Genomic DNA, 22,220 nt, shown 5'->3' with positions numbered 1-22,220 from the left:
TCGAACTTTAATTATGGTTCCATTATTACCCTACAGGAAATGGATCAACCACAGAACCGGTACAGGACTAGTCCCTGGTGTGTATGGACCAGTCCCAGGTCTGGTCAAAACGTATGTTAAAGTGACCGGTCCCTTACCGGTCACTTTAACATGGGTTTGTCATTGACGGAGTAAATTTACATTTTAGGACGCGTCTTGGACATGTCCTGGGACAATTTCGCAGGAGCACCCCATATACAGGTCCTCAGGAACCAGTCTCGGACAAACTCTTAGAAATCTGTTTCAATTTGGGCATCCCAATCGAACCCAAAATTAAAAAAAAGAAAAAAACTTTTGAAATATGTCGAACAATAGGTTATTCTGATAATTTTATTTAACTAACGGCCATTTTCAAGTAGCTCCGTTAGGCTTTAACTGCCAGTTAACAGAAAGTAAATTGCAAATATCTTCTCTCCAGTTAACTTTAACTAAAAAAATTTCTTCAGTTAAGTTCCTAACTAGCATATGCAATATATATGCAAGATGACAGCTTCGCCCATAATACGGTTCAAAAGTTGGTTAGTTAACGGAAGACTAACGGAGCTTTATGAAAATGGGGGAAAATGTGAAAAAGCTTGATATTAAAATCTCAATGGATCTAAGATTTTAATATCAAACGAGTACGAAAATAAATAAATTACGACTATTTAAAAATTGCAACTAACTGGTCACAGATACCAGTTCTGTGATAGCTCCGTCAGAGGCAATTAAAACCAAATTCCCGTAGGATAGTTATTCAGCGGATTGTGACTCCATTACTTAGCAGTACACACAAAGACTATTCAGTCCATTGTGATACCTTAGTGGCGAACTTCTCTCTTATCACTGAGTGCTGCCCGATTCCATGTTAAAATCAATGACAAGGGACCTCCTTTTTATAGCCGAGTTCGAACGTCGTTCCACATTGCACCAATTAGAGAAGCTTTGAAACACTCAGAAATGTCACCAACATTACTGAGGTGGGATAATCCACCGCTGAAAAACTTTTTAGTGTTCGGTCGAAGCAGGAATCGAACCCACGACCTTGTGTATGCAAGGCGGGCATGCTAACCATTGCACCACGGTGGCTCACTACGACCCTTAACTAACATCCAAATTCCAAACAGATCGACATCAATATGCCCTAGAAGTAAAATCAGGAGATATAGAATATATGGCAAATAATAGACCGATATAAAGCATGTTCATCACATCTTCTATAGATCTGGATACTTTCTTAACTTCAAGCAAATCAGACGAATACCAAGGTGACCCATAAAATCTTATGAAATAGATATGGCTTCGGATTTCTTGTAGTACATCCATGTTACTCGACTGCTGCAAAACGACTCAAATACTCTTTCGGATTGTGATTACAGAGCCTCCAAAATAGCTTTGAAATGATCAATCGGTTGCGCTTACTATCCAGAGTGAGCAAATGTTGCACCCATAGGATCGCTTGCAGTACCTACTGTCTGAGTTATATTTAATAGGTCACCCTCCGATCCGATATCGTAGAGTTCTGTTGCCTTATTTCACCGTGCTATACGTTTCCAGGCACAGTGATTAATAAAACTTCGTAAGTTTAACGAAACGTGCCATTAAAATTGAAACAATGAAGCAAATTCATAAATATAATGAAATTTTATTCTAATTAATTTTTGATTTAATAACGAAACATTATAGAAAGTTTCATTGCAATATGTCAAAGAATGCATTTTGTTGGTTCATCAAAAATCCGTGGCATTATTGTCATTAAAATTGATTCAACGAAATTATTTCCTTGACATAATGAATATATATCATTCCAACAAAGAAAAAGTTCACTAATATAATGAAATAATTCATTATTTAGTAAAAAATTATTATAAAAAATTATTATAATAACGAAACATTTCATTGTACTTATGAAATTCTTTCATTAGCTGATTTGTAATGACAAATTTCGGTAATATTACGAAAATTTTTTTAAGGGTTCATTTATTTGCAAAATATAAATTTGAATAAACATAAATAAACAAAAGTTATATTACGAAGATTTTTCCATCAGTGCTCGTCAAAACCCACGAAAAGGATCATTGTACACTGCATCCATTTTTTTTCTTATTTCACTGAGCCATTTTTTTTTTTCAATTTTTTTATAGTCCGTGTACCTGAGGGAAGCAGGATTATATGATTTGGTTGAATTTTGTATCGCTTTACGAAAATCTACTAGAAGGTAGTAAGTGGCTTTGCACAACGAGTGAAGAACTTTTCGAACCACCCTCCTATGGTGTATTCTCGCCACCCATTAGTTTATAAATCTCGCTCTTTAGATTGCAAATTGTCAACCTCACCCACTGAACGAACATATGTCAGAATATCAAATTAATTACGAATAAAATTAATTATCTCAAATTATTTCTCTAAATTAACTTTAAATGCAAATATATCCATGCTACACATTACGTTTCAAAGCAAATATGCTTCGCATTACGTGAAGAGAAACACCTCAGGCAAAAAACAAAAAAAAGGCAATGACATTCAGTTCGAGGGTGTTGTTTAAACGAAAACGTGGCCAATGTTTGTGTTTGTTTTTTTCATTCGTACTTGTATTGAATAAAAATAATAATAGTATTGATAATTTGCAAAAGCAAAAAAAAAACGGCGCCACAACTGATTATAAATTTATTGTTAGATATTTAATAAAAGTATGTACTTGAGACTGCTAATAACAAAGACTTATTGACCATATTTATATATACAAATAAAAATAGCGATTGGCTGGCCAAGAGTTATACAATATTTATTTATTTTTTTTAATGGGTTTTCATATTTTTCTCCATCTTCATTGTAGTAAAAATTCTTTTTTCTTCAAATCAATATTGTTTACTCGGAACACTGAAGGGTTTTGTTTTTTGCTTATAATACAAAACCAATATTCCTTAATGATAGATCTCTCTTTAAAGTAAAAACCCCGTAGTTGTCAAACATGTGCCTACCGGAAAGCCTTTATGAGTTTGTCATACCTTTGGAAGAATCTTTTAAAGAAATATTTTTCGAAAAATCATTTGGCTCAGCATGGGGCCTGTGATGTCATTATTCGCCGGTGATCTAGAGACACGAAAGACATATTAACAGAAAGCGTGTGAAAACACAAATAAAACTACTCGTTTTCAACAGGAAATTCTAAGATAACTAAGAAAACCGAAAATTTTCAAAATCTTTGGATTGGAAATAAACATAGCCTAATTTAAACAATTTTAAATTAGTGACATGTTGTGGGGATTTGTTTTTTTTTTTTACCCAAAGGCTCTCTTGGGAAAGCCAATTAAGTTCATATTTGAGGGCAAAAGGGGCTGGTATTGATTTGTTTTCTCCATGATCTAGCTAATGTTAGTTAGTCACATAATCAAAAGATAACCGCCACATTTTTCACACATTTCTTAAAAAAAAACTCCCAAAAAACCTTTTTCCAGGCTATGTTGATTTCTTCTATGGATCTGGGGGAATTCATGGTTTCTTATATTTTTTTTCTCCTCTATGGTCCAATGGAGAGCAATAAATTAGAAAGATGCTGCTGCCCAAGTTATTATTACTTATTAATCAGAAGCACATTTACATATTGAAATTGAATAAATTATTTCAACACAAAAAGAAGAAAAACTCCCAAACCAAATCAAAAAAAAAAAATAGAAAACAAAATCACCAAATGTTGATATTATTAATTCAAAAAAGGGGGTTTCCTAAAAAACCCAAAAATACAACTACAGCGGCTGACAACGATCACCACAATGATGATGAAGCTGATGACGATCATCATCTAGCCATAAGTAAAATCTTTTTTTGTCTAACATAGAAAACCAACTTGCTCTCCAACTTCAGAAAACGAAAAACAAACGCCTAGATCTTGAGCAGAAACGGGTTTCATATTTTTTCCATACTTGAATAATTTTATGAAAAATGAATGGTTATAGAGAACAAACAATAAAACATTTATTGATTAAATGGTGCTTGGTGCTGGGTTCAGGCAACAAACGAACGAACGCTTCAAGCGTCTAGAGCATTGATAGCCCAGCTAACGATAGATACCATACAAATAATATTGGGGGGTAGGAGTAGTTGCAGTGATAATAGTATATGGAAGGCAGACAGGCAGGCGGGTAGGGCGTTGATATAGGAATTCTTAATTACCTTATTATTTCATAATTTTAATCAAAATACATTTATAATAATATTTTCGAGGTTTCCTTCATTCAGATGCGATCAGCTAAAAAAACAAAGAAATAAAAATCATCGCCAATACACAGGTCTGCAAAATTTTTATTTAATTATATTTTCTTTAAAGAAGAAATTTAATAGTTATTTTTTTATTTCTCCCAGTTATGCAATTTTTTTTTTATTTTTTTTGTGATAATGAAAAAAATAATAAAATTTTAATTGTGAATTAATTTATATTTAGTGTTTTTTCTATATAGGGGAATATGTATAGCTATGTAGTATTGTTCAAGTTATGCAGAATTTTAAATAATTCGATGATGAGGAACAATTTTTTTTAATTGTGATTAATATTTATATTTAAACTTTATAATTTCAAACATTAAAATTAAATTCATTATTCCTAAATTAGGAAGAGTTTTTTTTTATATATTTTCCAAATGATAATAATTATTAAAATTCAAATAATATTTTTTGGGATCAGTGATTAAATAGTCTGTGCACACAAAGAAAATTTCATTAAAAGTCAGCCAACGAAAAATGTTCATTGATATAACGAAGCATTTTCATTAATACAATGAAAATATTCGTTAATAGTACGAAACGTTACGTTAATTTGTGGAAAAATCGTTATATTAACGAAAAACTTCGTTGTATTAACGAATTTATTTCATTGGCTGACTTTTAACGACACATTTCGTTAATATAACGAAACTTTTTCTATTAGTGTGGTCACAATTTGGCGATAACACTGGTAAAACTTTTAAATATTGTGCAAACATCGATTTTGAATATTATATTAACGTAATATTAAATAAACTCAACATTATTCTTTCTTATTTTTTGAAATTGAGAATTTTTTAAGCTAACTGAAGATTAAAAAATTCTCAATTTCAAAAAATAGTAAAAAATAGTAAATAATAATAAAAAATTTTATTTAAATTAAAAAGATCGAATAAGAAACAAAACAAATCAAAAGCGGGAATATATTACATTTATTTAATAATTAAAAAAAATCGGTTAATGGTCTCCATATAAAATAAAAAAAGGGTAAACAATTCTCAATTTCAAAAAATAGTAAATAATAATGTTGAGTTTATAGATCTCAAGCTTGGCAAAATAAGAAATTTTATTTAAATTAAAAAGATCGAATAAGAAACGAAATAAATCAAAAGCGGGAATATGTTAAATTTATTTAATAATTAACAAAAAATCTGTTAATGGTTTCCATATAAAATACTTTGCATTTGTAAAAATATTTGTAAAATATCAATTATTAATTTACATGAAATTAAGAATATATTCAAATAACAAATAGAAGATTTGTTTATTAAACTTAATTATATTTTTATTTTAATCAATCAAACTAATTTTATTTTTATTTTAATCAGTCAGTGAATACTTAAATAAAATTCATTATTTAAGTATAAAATAGTTTTTCATTTTAGATATAGCAAATATTTTACATTAACAATGAAGGAAGAGTTTTCTTTACCGAGGAACGAAATTTTAGACAAACGAAATTTTCTTTTGACACTAAAATTGTTTCTTCAAAAGCAAATAAAGAAAGATTAGAGATTGCAGTACATAAGCCGATAGCCTTTGTAGCTAGCGTTTTAATGTTTATTGTAGTTTTTAAAATTGTAATAAATAAAATAATTTAACAAATAGAAAAAATTTTATTCCAATATTTATACGAGCTCATTGGACAGGAAGATTAAGGGATTGTAAGTTATACGAAAAGATGATACACAGTGCGGGTGAACAAATGGTTAAATTTGGGAAGAATAATTCTAATTTCATAAGGAATTAACATAAAAGAACTAAATTAAATCAATTTAGTTCTCCTACTACGATGTTTTTTGTTGAAAATATTAAAAACTAACTTTATATTTATTTTTCAATATAGTTTCCTTGTTGTACACTTTAGTATGAAAAATATATTTTCCCGATTATTACAAGATAGGCCTACATGGAAGCGACCACCTTTTCTTTAGGCTGATATTTGTGGCTAGTGTGAAGTAAAATTGTTAAGTTTGGAAATAAAAACACAAGTCACCCGGAACCAAAGAAGCAGAATAGCACGGAAGAGACAATAGTTTGTAGATCAATTTTAAAATTTTGAGAGTGTTAATGAGCTAGGAGAGGACACTTTCTGTAAAAAATTGTTTTTCTCCGGCCAGATCTCGCTAAAGACTATGGAAATGTGTAGTGGCCAACACTAAAACATATTTTATGTATACTCAGGCGATGGATATCTGGCATTTTCTTTTCAGTAACATAATAATGTCAATTCCTTTAATCTTCCTGTCCAATAAGCTCGAATAAATATTGTAATAATTTCTAATTTAAATGATTTGGACATTGAACCAGCCTGCATTGATAACAGGCTAACATAAAAATAGAAAATATTTTTTAAGCTTTAAATCGCTGAAAATTTCTTTTCTACTTGATACAAAAAATAAGTTAACATTTATTGAGGACATTATATGATTATATGAAAAAAAAAAAACAATAAAAAGTCTAGGTTTAATTTGTATATCACTAATTTCCAAAGAAAATTAAATTAAGCAAAGTTAGAGAAATTGGCGTTGACATTAAGTGTCTGGAGAGCTTTCATACATTTAATCAGCATCAACAGGGTCATAAAACGTTTTACCTCTCTCCACCTAATCGATGTTGAATACACACCTTTTGAGTCACAGAAAAATGTTAAATTTTGCTCTTTTCCCTCGATTTACGATTAAACTGCTTCAACTTTAGATATCGCCGACAGCTTTCCTATGCCCAAAATTTCGTGAATGAGCCACATAATATTTGGAATTGTCTGTCAGTTGTCAATGTCAGTTCTCAATACGAGATTGTAGATTTTTTTCTTTTTATGCTCCGTGGTAGCCATTTTGGGGCCAGAGATCTGTATTAAGCTATTTTAGGTTTGCGACTGTCGCAAAGTTGTAAACGTCACATACGCGTCGTAAATGTAAGAAAAGTAGCAAACGTCGGAAACTCAAAATACTTCAGCCCCTTAGCTAGGCAGCGAATGATATCCAACATGTGCGAAAAAAATTAAATTATCAGGAAGTTATTAACCAGATTAAAAAAAACTTGAGAATAGAGTAATTTCAATTGGAGACTCCAAGCCGAAATTACAATGAACTACTTGATGGTGCAGTAAACGTGACGGCCGGTATTCGCTCATCCTTTCTTTCCAAAATTTCTGCAGAAACTAGAAGGAAAGAAGACTACTTGAGTCTTGCAAAAGTGAATTTTTGCTTAGAGCGAATTTTATAAAATCACGTTTTGGCTTATTCGAGCCAATTTCCATACTAATTAAAATTTTTCAAAATTGTAGCTAGTCATTCGCTGATGCAACTAAGGCTTAGGTTGTCATCATGGACCACGCAAACCAAGAATAGTTTGGAGTTGCGAATGAGAGATGTAAAACTACGGGCGTTCACTGAGTGCTGCCCGATTCCATGTTAAGCTCAATGACAAGGGACCTCCTTTTTATGGCCGAGTCCGAACGGCGTTCCACATTGCAGTGAAACCACTTAGAGAAGCTTTGAAACCCTCAGAAATGTCACCAGCTTTACTGAGGTGGGATAATCCACCGCTGAAAAACTTTTTGGTGTTAGGTCAAAGCAGGAATCGAACCCACGACCTTGTGTATGCAAGGCGGGTATGCGTATGGTGCAGAAAACACAGGTTCGAGTCACGCTAGCGGAAATCTTTTTTTAATTTTGTTTATAAAGTCGCATGCTAACCATTGCACCACGGAGCCACCTAACCTAACCTAACCATAACGCTTTCACTGTTAGAAAAATATGTTTTTCATATGTTCCGATATAAACAAAATGTGTTTCGCGCACAATTTTAAAACACAATATATTTAAGTGCGAACATGAAATGTTCCTAAACTAACACTAAATGTTTGGGACATCTATATTAATATGTTAGAATATATTATGTTTGGGGCATGAATGTTTCATAAAAATCATATGTGTGAATGCAAACATATATAAATTTACAAATTTCAATTAAACATTCATATGTTGTGATATTTTATTCAAAGCGTCAGAGAGAGTATAGAGAAAGAAATAGAGATGGAAACCGGGAGAGTTGACGAAAGATATCAACATAACACAGCGAAAGAATCAAACGAGAACAATTTCTGTGAAACCGCTTGTATGTTGTTTTGGAAAACTGTTTTATGATAAGGCCAAAAATTTGATATGCTTAAGTCTAAATATTATTTAATTTGAATAAAGAGAATAGACATTCGGAACCAAGAGAATAGACATTTGAAAAACAAACAGCATATGTTTTCGCCTTGAGAGCAGCATTTTATGTATGTGTGGACATGTGTTTTGTTTATCATTTTGGCATTATGGACACAATTTTTTTCTTGGTTCGTTAAAATAAATCAGGGGTCTTCATAAAAATAACGTAAGGGCACTATACTCTTTTTGAGTTGGGACAGTAAAATGAAATAAGGAGGAAATAGTGAAAAATTACACAGTAAAATGTATAAAAACAAAGTTTAGTTCCTCTTTATTAATAAGTAGTCCACGAGGACGGACACCTTCAAATATAAAAGCGGGCATTAAGTTCGAGTTTTACAGCTAAAACAATTTAAAAAGTTTATTTTCTTTAAAATTAATTATTAAAGAAAAATAAAAGGCATTTTAGAGCGATGGTGTTAAATGCTAGTAAAAAACTGTTCACGCCAGTTTTTTGTTACAAAATTGTTATTTTTGCAAAAAAAAAAAATAATATTTTATCCAAAAATCAGTCAATTTCGTTTATTTGATATAAACGAAATTGACTGAAATTGACTGTTATTGACTATAAATCTTTAATAACCCACATTTCGAAGTTTCATTATAAAAATTTAAGTATAAATACAAATGTTATTTTTTGGGCTCAAAATGCTTCCAAACATATAATATGTTCACATAAAACAAACAGATTAATGTTTTGGCAGTATCCCATAATATATGTGCTTCCTGCAAAATATGTTTGGAACATATGTTAAAGAAGCGATTTTTTTTGAGGGTGTTCAGATCATGAACGCTGGTTGTTGTTTTGACAACGCATAGTGTCATTTTATCGTTGTCAGATTGACACCGCCTGTTCTCAGTTTGACATTACATGTGTGTTGATTCACTTTCATGAACGAATCGTTTTGAAATAAGCACGCCTTGCATGATTTTTTCTATGAGTGTAATCTATAAATTCCAGATACAAATCTGTAAGCTCCTAACTATACATGTTTTGAGCACTGGTGAAATTGTATCTCCATAGCCGTCATTATAGATCTGACGGGTGTAGATGAATCAATTATTCTATTATGATAACTTTTAATGATGAAAAGCATACAGACAATATGGTTGAAATATTTTTTCCGAATCTGTTATACAAAACATTATTACAGTGAACAAGGTTTCGTCATATTAGGGAAATTTAAATAAAACATCATAATTTGCATGTAATAAAATTATGTTTGTGGTCAACAGTAGTTGGGACATGAGGACCCAAAAGATATTAAGATGTGACTGTGATATGGCTGTACTCATACGTATAATCACGAAGATGTGCTGACAATATTTTCATAATCCTTTAATTGTTTTGTAATTACTCTTGAAATATTAAAAAATAAAAATTCAAAGCAGGACAATATTCAATGAATTTAAAGTTGAGTGAACCAAAAGGTTCAGAGACATTAAAGAAAAATTTTCTTTAAATCGCACTTTTTGAATTGTAAAGAATACTCTGATGATATTTTAATATTATGGAAATTATATGAATTTATTTTATCTAATTTTACAATTATTAATCGAGCTTTATGGACAGATTTAGATTAAGGAACATGATTAATAGAGTCATTGAAAAGAAAACGCCACATACAAATCTATACACGCCTGGACTGTACATGTTTCGATTCGGGCGAATGAATCTTTCCACAGCCTTTAAGTATAGATCTGGCTGGGAGAGATAACTCAATTTTGGGCCCTTACTCCTTATGGAGAAAACATTTGGGAATTTTTCCTCTTACAAATTGAATCATCTTTTTTGTAGTTATATGAAAAGATGATGTACAGTGGGAGAAAAGATGATTCAATTTGTAAGAAGAAAAATTCCCAAATGTTTTCTCCATAAGGAGTTAGCATAAAGGGCCCAAAATTGAATTATCTCTCCCAGCCAGATCTATACCGAAGGCTGTGGAAAGATTCATTCGCCCGAATCGAAACATGTACAGTCCAGGCGTGTATAGATTTGTATCTGGCGTTTTCTTTTCAATGACTCTATTAATCATGTTCCTTAATCTAAATCTGTCCATAAAGCTCGATTAATAATTGTAAAATTAGATATAATGCATTTGGACGTTAACTGCCGGTTTCGGTATCAGGCTAACATGAAATATAATGAATTTATTGTATCCAAGAAAATTATAACAAATGTTGATTATTATTTAATAGAAACATATAAACCAACAAAGAATTATAAAATTTTGTATGGCTACACATTAATTCCATCTTCCTCAAATATTACATAATAAACTATTGTCTACAAACAAAAAATATTGTCAAAGCGTAGACTTGAGTTTGCCGCTATTCCATTATTCAGAAAAGAAAAAAAACTAAAGTACTGGATTTTTCTTACTCTACACCTCGGATTGCCGATACGATTTCTATGGTGATAATGTCATGGATGTAAACACCTACACATTAAATAACCTCCCAAACAACAACTACACCAAATTGATTATTGTTCAATTGAAAACAAATAAAGCAGAAAACAAAAATCATAGACCAAACAAAAAGGTAAACTAAAACTCACAAAATTCATTCATGATTAGTGAGAAAGAAGACTAAGTCTATGGTTGTTCGAACTTGGTTTGGCACCGAACCGAACAGACAAACAAATGAAGAAAGAAAAAAAAACTTACAAATTTGAAATTTCATTTAGCTCACATCCGTTTCCAGACACCAGTCATACAAATAAACCATGATTGTGTCATTGAGATGCATTATCTATAGACAGTAATGTTTTTTTTTCTTTATTTTTTGGAGACATAAAACAGAAAAAAAACAGAAACAATAACCAAAGATTGAAAGACTGGAAAGTAGTCAGACAATCAGACAGAGGGAAGGATGGATGAACGGACCAAGTTATGAATGGATATATGAGGGGACGGACATCTAGAGATATTCTCCCCTTTGTTGTATTTGTACTTCCAAAACCAGAATCCAAGACAAGTATGGATTTGTGCAAATGACATATCCACCATAGGAGAGTCAAAACATGTGAACATAGGTGTTTTCAGTTTCAAAAAAGAAAAAAATACAATTTCGAAATCTCAAGTCAATCTTGTGACAACAAACCTCAAAAAACTATTGTTGTCCAAATTGTAGAGAAGCAGAGAAAAAAAATCAAACTTGAAGGAGTTGTTTCAATTTTGTGATGTGAATGATATCAATTCCCTCCCCAGCCAAGGTTTATGATATTTAATAACAAATTCATTACAGACTCCGTCTCATACGATCTCATGAAAACGATTATTTCTTTTTAGAGAAGATAGGAACGCACCTCTTTTTCGCTTTTCAAACTCCATTCATTGTTGACAAAGTCATTTAAATAGAAATGATTCAGGTGTGAGGAGATTCCTATCAAGATTCAATGAAATACCCGAACAAAATCAATTTTCGTTACCAAAATTGTAGTTTACGAATACGAATGCAGGCCATTTCAAAATGGGTTGGTCTGAATGAGGTAATTGCCTTATGAAGTGGCTTCTCTAGGAAAACAAAAACCTAGGCTAGCTAACCCATTATCATTATATGTCTCAGGGACAATTGAATGAGAATTATCAAGAATTTTATGAAATTAAAAAAAAGCAAATAGCCAAAGATACATCAGCTTTGTCATATGTTGTCATCTGGTTATTGCCATGACGGCATAATAATTGATCTTTTTCGATTTTTCCATTTTAAGATTTCCACCAGTTTTTAGTCGAAAAGAAAAAACATGCGGAAAGCCACAATTTCACAGATGACAGAATGGGGTACAGATGAATGACAACGACAACGACGATGAGGCTGCTGGGAATACTGATGCGTTTGCCTTGCCAAGTTTCTTGGACTTTGATAAGAGTTAATTGCATTTTGATTTATGAGAAATCTAATTAAAATGAACAAATATGAAGAAATAAAAAAATCAATTAAAACGCACACATACACACATGTACACGAAACTTGGCAAAGGCAAAGCCTTAGTATGACAGACTCCAAATGCAATATGGAAAATTGTAATGTTAATACAAATTAAATATGAAATCTCAATGATCAACAGCATACATACGTATACTAAAAGTTGCTAGCCTGGCTAGCTAGAGCTAAGTGCCAGTCATTTGAAATAGTTAGCATTAGATGATTGTTAGAGTGGCAGTAGCACAACAATTTAATTCTAGGCCATGTCAGTAATGTGTAGTTGAATAGAAGTATTAAACTTGTCAAATTTTCACACATTTTGAAAATTTTGGCACAAAACTTAATTAAACTTCAAAATCAGTTTTAAACAGATTCATCAACTGTCATAGATCCACAACGCTCCCCAACAAAACATCCTAACAATAGTGACTAGAAACAGAAAAAAACAAACAAATAAACAAGTTTCATAATGAAGATGAGGCATATTTCAACGGATACCCGAAACAGTGGCTAATAACCTGAAACTACTTACTTACTTGCTTACTACTTGTCCATGTCCATACTAACATCTAGCAAATAAAATAACGTCATTTGATGATGATGACAGCACGCATGCCTGACATGTTACCCATTGCAGAGTCTACAACTTTATTATGGCTGTTGATACTTGCACTATAGTGTATAACTCATTATTAGTTTCTTCAAATCTAAGAAAGCCACGAAATAAACCTCCAACCACATCACCTAATACTTAAAAACAAATATTCAAATGCCAACTAACAACATTTTCTCCCTCTTAGAAAAAAATATATATATTTAGATATTATGGTATAGAAAAATAAATGAAAACCTCTACTTCCACTTGTCAAATTGCATTTAACATTAACCAATGCGACAGACGGACTTGAAGTTGCTTGAAGAATTTGCAAGATAAAAAGAAAAAAAAAATTAAAACAAATATGATATGCATTGCAATAAAAAAAAAATATACTAGCTAACTGACTTGACTTGCTATTACCTCTTCTCCTTCGTCGCCTTCTTCAGTATATCAAAATGCATATACAATATATTCCACTTTAGTTTTTCCACGCAAATCCATGCGTTCATTCATCTAAACCATAATCAGCCAAGCATAAATAATATGGAAGAGAGAAAAAAAAACTTTTAAACATATATTTAATAAAGACATTACTGCTGCATTTTGCTAGAAACTAAAATTAGGGATACTCAAGAAAAATGGCATGAAAGTTAATAGAAACTGAAAATATTTAAAGATATTTAGCAATCTTAATAAACCAAATGTTTGAAAACATTTTTGATGAATTTTTCCAATAAAAAGATCGTCAATCAAACTCAATGTTTCAAGAGTAAACGAACTGTTAGAGAATAGACAGGCATGTCATATTATGGCTAATGAGCCTGCTTTTTCCAATGTACAAAAGATTTTTATGTGTGCACACTGTTTACTGTGATATATACTCCCAAAAGCTAGAAAATATATATGTGAAATTAATATTTATGGTTTGTTCCTAAATATCAAGAGAAGATAATTGTAAACGAATTGTTAGAAAATATATTCACATGCCATGTTCTGCCTGATGAGCTCCCTTTTCCTAATATACAAAGCATTTTTATGTGTGCACACTGTTTACTGTAACGTATACTCAGAAATCTAGAAACTATCTATATATGTGAAATAAATATGTATCATATGTATTTAACTATCAAGACAAGACAACTGTTAATGAATTAATAGAGAATAGGCAGGCATGTCATATTATGTCTAGTTAGCTCCCTTTTTCCAATATATAAAACATTTTCATGTGTGCACACTGTTTACTGAAATTAATATTTATGGTTTGTTCCTAAATATCAAGAAAAGATAATTGTAAACGAATTGTTAGAGAACAAATACACATGCCATGTTCTGCCCGATGAGCTCCCTTTTCTCAATATACAAAGCATTTTTATGTGTGCACTCTGTTTACTGTAATATATACTCCGAAAACTAGAAACTATCTATATAAGTGAAATAAATATTTATTTTTTTTATATTTAAATATCAAGACAAGTGTAAAGGAACTAATAGAGAATATATATGTACGTGGTATTATGTCTAGTGATCTGGCTTTTTTCCCATATATAAAGCATTTTGATGTGTGCTCACTTTTTACTGAGAAAGCTAGAAACTATCAATGAATATAGAGTTTTGTTTTTTTTTTTTTTCGTAGTTTGTATCTAAATATGAAGAGAAAATAACTGTAAACAAACTGATAGAGCATAGATATGCATGCCATATTATGTCTTGTGAGCTTTTCTTTTCCAATACACAAAGCATTTTTATGTGTGCATACTGTTTACAGTAATATATACTTATTTTATACTTAAGTAGTTTATAAGTTTTAAGTGGTTTCAGGTTTATACTTAAGTAGCAAGACAAGAACTGATAGAGCATAGATATGCATATCATAGTATGTCTGGTGAGCTCTATTTTTCCAATATATAAAAATTTTTTATGTGTGCACACTGTTTACTGTAATATTTAATTCGAAAGCTAGGAACTATATATATGCAAACTATAAAAAAAAAACTTTGTGCTTAAATATCAAGACAATAACATGTCTGCACTTATTTATAAGCAATAATAAATAAATTATAAAATATTCCGTACCAAGAAAAGCAGCACATATATTCCCTAATTCAATTTTGATTTGATTTTTTAATACCTATGCAATAAGAATAATAGACATAAAAATTTTCCCCTATTTCATATGGGTGCAACCCAAAGAAAAAATACTTTCCTGAGGAATGAAATTTTAGTATTTTTTGTAAAGCACATAAACTCGAATTTATAATAAATAATTCAACGATTTTCTCTGTAAACTTTTTTTATTTGCTTTTTAAGAAATTTTCTTAGTGTCAAATGAAAACATTGCCTGTCTAAAATTTCGTTCTCGGAAAACAACTCTTCTTTCATTGTGACCACTCATGATATTCAGTGAATACCCTTAATGTTTCTAATTAACTGTAGTAGCTAGTTTAACTTTGTATTTGTTTGTTTCTTGTTGTTGCAAAACTTATTACTGGCATTTATTATTAGTTATGAATTTTGCAATCTTGTATGTGATCAACAATTACAAATGCCAAGCCCGGGAGGATGTTGGTCGTTGACTGATACAACAGAAATAGTTAACATTACTGACTTTAACTGTCCTTTAGCATTTCTAAGTTAGATGCTGGCACTTGATAAACTTTGATAGGCATATTTAACATTGATAAGCCTCATGGTATGTTGAAATCATTTTGTTGCTTGTTAATTTTTTAACTAGGATTATTAACCTTAAATTATGAAGTAGGCTAGTTATTCATAGTGAAAGAAGAAATTATTCATCAGTCTGGTAAATCGATTTCAGTCTATACTAGATGTAATATATATTTGAGTTATCAAGTTTATTATCATTTAAAATTAATTCAATTTAACTAAATTAAAAAGAATAAAAATATTTCTTAGGGAAAAGCTTCAAGGATAAACAATTTTGAACGAAGTTTAATAATTTGTACTTCTCCTTTTAATTTTCTTCTTTCATATACATAAAATAAATAAAATTAAGTTGCATTTAGGAAAACTTTAAATAAACTGATAACATTACACTAAACTAAAATTTATATCATAGGACAGTTTTTAATGGAGATTGCTTGTTTTTAGTGATGGATGAATGTTTAAATTAGGCAATCGTAGAAGGTTTTTATTCTTTAAGGTGGGCACTATGTTCGGTTTTCGTATTACTTTTTTTTTAAATCAATTACTGTTGATGATGAAGATGAAACTGTAATCAATCAATACATTAATGCCCATATGCAAAACAATTTATTGACAGTTTATCGAAGGAATTTCTATGGAAAACGTATGCTAGAAGTTTTCTTTAATTTTTTTTTGTATATGAGGGGTAAAACTTTTCCATTCAAGTTTTGACAAGATTTGATAAAAATATATTCTTTGTCATATGCATTTTTTCACTTGTAATTTAGTGGAAAATCAGAAAATTGTACCCACCTTTAGAGAGAAAAACAAGTAATTCCTCAAAACCAAACGGTTTCAATAGTTTAAGATGAATATTTGAAGGATCGCAACCAAAATCTAGTGTGTCTGAAATGGTAGAACAATAAACAAAATCATGATTATTACTTATTTCAGTACTTCTATAATATCAAATATTAAATATGGATATTTTTATTAAAACCAATAAAAGTAGTGACGTTGGTTTTATCGGATTTAAAAGCTATAAATTGATTTGACGAAATATATTCCCATAAATCACTACATAAAAAAGTTACCATAAATAAATTCAAACAAAATTATTATATCCTCCATCTTATGATGGAGGATATAAATACTAAGAGAAAACCAAAAGATGCTGTTGAAAAATATTTTAATAATTTTATTTTGTATTACATTGAACTCAGTAAACAATACGTATTGATTATTTTTTCAGAAATTATTGTCAAATATTTTAACAACAATGACTCAATTAAGAACAAATATACTAACATAAATCACTCAGCATTATGGGTATTTGTTGCAAAACCACTTCAAAATAAAAGCATTTGGATATTTATAAAATTGTTTTATGGGTTTTGATATTCTTTCCTCAAAACCCATATTTGCCAGCATTTAAAATGGCAAAAAAAAAACCCACGCATTGTTAAATTCAAAACACAGTAATTGGTATTAAATAAATGTTGCATTTAATAAAAATATATTTTGTATATAACTATGTTTAGAGATAAATTCATAATTTATAAATATTGAAATGTTCTCATATTTTCATCGGAAGTAAATTTTAATATATAATCATATCTATGATTTTTTTTCTGATTGACTTACAATTTCCTGATTCTCTCCCAAAAATGTCTTATCTCTTGTGGTTTCTTCGTTACACAAATTGTATCATATCACAATTATTTACACCTTTAACATGCCGACCCGAGCAAACTCAATTAATTTATTAATAAGATTATCTATTAAAATATTCATAAAAATATATCTATTCAAAGACAACTGTTATTACACATATCACACGCACACATACATCTATATACGCATACAGGGCAAGCTTAGTCACCAATATTCAAAAATATGGACAGTTTTTTAATTATTCCATCATAAACAGATGTAAAAGTTTTCCACATTGCTACTTCCAATGCAATGGTTGGTGATGTGAAGGCTGGATCTTGCCATAAAGTCAACTGTGGGGGCAATGTGTGGTGTTTATTAGTGGCACAGCAAGTGGTAACCTCCTAACCAAAATGGTCAGTCAAATGGACAGAAAAACTACTTAATCGTAAAGCGAAGGTAACAGATAACCGTCTTAAGATGATATCAAGTGGAGTTGATGGTGCGTTTGGTGCTGCTGGTTGCGGTGGTGGTGGTGGTGGTGGTGTGGTTGCTATGATGGTGGCTAGTGTTTAGTAGCCAGCAACAGTTACAAGTTCCAACAAAGTCAGCCCGCTGACTATGTTAATCAGTTATAGGCCATAATGACAATGATCACAATTATCATTAGCATCATAATGATTACACTAGGAAAAAATTTTGGCAATAAAAAAAATTATTATCCAAAAAGAGACAATTCTAATAAAATTCTAAATTTTTGTAATAGTCGTGGAGTTACTCTTGTCTAATGTTCACTTATAATTTTTTTTTTATTATTCTTTAATAAAATTAATTTTATTTAAATTAACAATTTCAGAAACTAAAATAAATTAATTTATTGAACTTTATTTATTAACCTGCTCCACACACACAGTATCGTGGTTTTATGATCAATCAAAATCACCCCAAAATAACTCCATTTCCAAAGAGTCCATCATAAAGAGATAACTGTGGGTACAAATCTCTCTATGTTCAGTTTGTACAGATACCACAGTGGTGTGGTAACTTTCAGCAACTAAAATAAATTAATTTAATCTGTATTAAATTTAACTTTATTTATTATGATCAATCAAAATCACACCAAAATAACTCCATTTCCAAAGAGTCCTTAATAAAGAGATAACTGTGGGTACAAATCTCTCTTTATGTTCAGTTTGTAAAGATACCACAGTGGTGTGATAACTTTCAGCAAGCATTAGGTCTGTTAAGTAAAAACTTACAAGAGAGTAAAAATGGAGTTTAGTCGCTTTGATTAAATTAGCAGAAATTTACTCCATCCAGTATCAATTTACCATGAGCCAGTTTAAAGGTTTTAAAGTCCCTGAAAACAATAAACATATTCATATTTTATTAGTAATTGAAACAGGAATATATATTATGACCAAAAAACAACTGTTAATTACGATAACTCTTACTTAGAAATATACACAGCAATCTGCTTTTCTCAAGAGCCAATTTTATTCTCTCTCTGGCTCTCTTTTGCTGGCTTTTTGGAGTAAACGAACGACTTTCAGTAAACATTTGTTATAATTATTAAAAATTATCGCGTACTCGAATGGAGCTATTGTTGATAATAAGCATTAATTCGCCATTCTAACCAACTTGATGAGTTTGGTGAAAAACACAAGAGAAAAAAAACCAAAATGAAAATAATCAAACATTATGCACAGTGTAGGGATTTAAAATAGGGACGCTTTAGTTGGCATATTTATATACAACGTATGGACGTATTAAAAATTCTTCAAATAAGTCGTAGTTTTCTACTGAGCAATTGTCAGATTGATATAAACTATCTTGTTGCCTCTTTCATATATTTTCCGTGTACTAAAAAATACATGGTTTGCTAAATTTAGTCGTAAAGAATTTTCTTTAAAGCACCATTTATTTTAAAACGCTATCATTACTGGAAGTTACGAAAAGATAATTATTTTTTTTAATTTTTGTACTTACATATAATCTTATAAAAATCCTTATCATTTAAAAACGTTTTTGGATAAACTTTTATATAATCGCTTATTTAATTATTTTATTTAAAAGGGAAAGAATTGCAAAAACATTCGAGAGACGGAGAGCTAAATGTCACATAAGTGCTGCAATCGGACAGGGTTATTCGAAGCTGAGGACACTTTGGTCGACTCATTATTACACTCCTCTTAGGGTAAGGTGTCTCTTGGCGAAATGTTATGTGATACCGGGGATTTTATATGGCGTTGAACTTTTTGCAAGCTGCGATTCGGTTAGTAGGCGCAGATTGAATGTATTTTTTTATAACGTTACGCGTTATGTCTATGGATTGAGACGACGCGACTCTGTCACACAATTCTCTCGCACTATATATGGAGTTTCGCTTGATGAACTAATGTCAATTAGGGGCCTTTTATTTCTACACAAGATAATACACTCGGAAGTTCCGGCATACCTATTCGATAGACTTAGATTTGCTCGTTCTAACAGGGGAAGAGCACTTATACCAATGGTGCATCGTACATTGGTCTCTGATTGGCAATTTTTCATATCATCCATACGTCTCTGGAATACACTTCCACAAAATATTCAAACAATAAGTGACATTTTGCAATTTTAAAAGATATTATTTGATAATTTTCGCTTACAGCAGAGGATAAATTTCTATTGAATGCTACATTTATTTACTTTTTTATTTCATTTTTGATTATTAATTTCTCGTTTTTTCATATTTGTTCATTTTTTTTTTGGTTTATTTTTTTTTCTTTTCTATTTATGATTATATTTTTTTTTTACCATATTTCTTACACCTTTCAATTTTTATTTACAATAGTGTAATTTTTATATCAATTCAATTTGAATCGTATATTTTTTTTTTGTTTTGTTTTGTTTTAATTTAATTTTTTTTTTTTTTTGTTTTAATATAATTTCTTTCAATTTTTTGTCTTTTCCATTTTTATATACATATGTTAAATTTTTTTTCTTCATGGATTCACAATATCAAATGTAAATTTACCAAAACTTTTATTCTTAGGTATTATAATGTTATTATTTTATATTAAATGGATAATTGTAACATGTAACTGTAATTATAAGAATCTAATATTCTTGTTGTACATGTCATAAATAAAACAATCAATAGTGCATTTCTGTTAAATGTAGTTTAGCTGTCTATGTTTAAATCATTAAATTTGGGACTCTCCTCTCTGAATTATGAAATATCTTTATTTTGAAGAAACTTTGTCTTTGGCTTCGAATTAATACCGGAAACTTCTAACTGAATGTTAAAATTTTTTGAACCCAAGTAAAAATTTATTTTTAGTGTAGAGTGAGAGTAACATTACCAGTAAGTAACTACTGTTGAAGCTGGAACAGTTTTTTCCCCTTCTTCTACTACTGCTCTACCAGCAGCAACTATAACCAGTATTTCCCACCAAATGTCAAACTTTCAACTCATGCTGTCACTGGAAACGTTGTTGTTTTTCTCTTCATCATCTTCATCTCCATCACCATATCATTCTTTACTTCTGGCCCCACGAACCATTCAAATCATGTTGGTTTTGGCCAGAGGGCATCATTTTCTGCTATCGCTATATGTGTATGTTTTTCGATTCCAGAGGCTACTGGGCGTCAAAGACAAATATTATTTTGACCGTAATTACAAAGTGCGTATTGAAATAACAAACCTCCCAAATCAATTTAGAGGGTCATTCATTAAATCCACAAATGAAAGTCCACAGAGGTATTCTGTGATTGTTAAAGCCATGATAAGTGCGGGTGTGATGATGAGATGATCAATTTCACTATTTGTCAGCTGACCTTGTTAATGACAAAGTGACTATGGCGACTCTAATGATGGAAAATAAGAAGATGATGATGATTTTGCGTTCCTAAGCAATGAGTTTAGGATTTGGTAACAACCGGAAACTGAAAATATTTGCTCGACAATGACGACTATCTCAATGACTTAAAAAAAAAAACGAATCCAAATCAAATACGTGTCATAGGACCAAAGTAGAGATTTAGTAGTGATCATGTCCATATCATTCGTGCAATTTGTGACAATGACTTGAACAATACACCTTACACCTCTCCCCCCCCTGGTGGCTCTTCCCAATGGGATGGTAAAATATATTCCTCACATAGTCACGTCCCTGTTTGTTTGGAACATTCAATAAATCGACTCTTGTTTGGTCAGAATACAAGAGACCAAATTGTTTGTTAATTTTGTGTAAGAAAACATGAAATTTGTAACAAAAAAAAAAAAAAATAACAAACATAAAGCAAATCACTTCATTATTTGGTGATCTTTCGGTTGAAACATAGCAGAAATTTGTAGTTGGGATATAAAGTAGCTAGGATTCATTGGTGGCTTAGGTTAATACGCATGTGCATACATTCGCACACCCATTTACTTTCTTGGCTTAAAAAAAGGTGTGTGGCGATTTAATCTTTGTCTGACCAAAAACCGGGATTAAAGAAACACACATCAAGACTCCCAACACACACACACATGCACACACTATTATGGAAATTAGGCTACTTTCGGCTTTCTTCCAAGCGAACACCCAAAAAAGGAAAAAGTTCACATATCCGTTTGAAATTTTGCAAAGAGAGAAATTACTTATGGTTATGGGTTATCTCGATTCTCCATTCCATACATCCCAGACCAGACAAAGGGAAAGGGATTTACAAACGGTTATGTGTGACCGAGCAAAATGGCAAATAGGGACTTTGGCGGAATCCTTAGGTGGGATTAAAATCTCATCAATAGTCGGGGCATTATCCCTAACTATCAGCCTTATTTTGTTTTGGTGAATAGGCCACACACACACACACGCTCTCACTCGCTCGCATACAAAAGTGCATGCTCTTAACATATCCACACCTCTAGTGTG

General features: G+C 30.9%; 1 protein-coding gene across 2 annotated transcripts in view; it reads left to right on the top strand.

The window, feature by feature from the left end:
- oc (homeobox protein OTX2) overlaps window positions 1-22,220 on the top strand; it is a 44,653-nt gene that overhangs the window by 2,111 nt on the left and 20,322 nt on the right. The gene's annotated exons all lie outside the window — the stretch shown is intronic.

The sequence above is a fragment of the Haematobia irritans genome, chromosome 3 (genome assembly GCF_050003625.1).
Source record: "Haematobia irritans isolate KBUSLIRL chromosome 3, ASM5000362v1, whole genome shotgun sequence".
Taxonomy (NCBI): Eukaryota; Metazoa; Arthropoda; class Insecta; order Diptera; family Muscidae; genus Haematobia; species Haematobia irritans.
Note: the sequence above shows the minus strand (reverse complement) of the source record. Positions and strands in the feature narration are given on the sequence as shown.